Raw genomic sequence first — 529 nt, forward strand, 5'->3', positions numbered from 1 at the left:
GAAGTTCACGGTTCACGTATTGCTGAAGCCTGGCTTGGAGAATTTTGAGCATTACTTTACTAGCATGTGAGATGAGTGCAGTTGTGCAGTAGTTTGAGCATTCTTTGGCATTGCCTTTCTTTGGGATTGGAATGAAAACTGACCTTTTTCAGTCCTGTGGCCACTGCTGAATTTTCCAAATTTGCTGGCATATTGAGTGTAGCACTTTCACAGCATCATCTTTCAGGATTTGGAATATCTCAACTGGAATTCCATCACCTCCACTAGCTTTGTTCGTAGTGATGCTTTCTAAGGCCCACTTGACTTCACATTCCAGGATGTCTGGCTCTAGATCAGTAATCATACCATTGTGATTATCTGGGTCATGCAGATCTTTTTTGTACATTTCTTCTGTGTATTCTTACCTCTTCTTAATATCTTCTGCTTCTGTTAGGTCCATTTCTGTCCTTTATTGAGCCTATCTTTGCATGAAATGTTCTCTTGGTATCTCTGATTTTCTTGAAGAGATCTCTAGTCTTTCCCATTCTGT

The sequence above is a fragment of the Bison bison genome, unplaced genomic scaffold, assembly GCF_000754665.1.
Source record: "Bison bison bison isolate TAMUID 2011002044 unplaced genomic scaffold, Bison_UMD1.0 scf7180017864379, whole genome shotgun sequence".
Classification (NCBI taxonomy): Eukaryota; Metazoa; Chordata; class Mammalia; order Artiodactyla; family Bovidae; genus Bison; species Bison bison.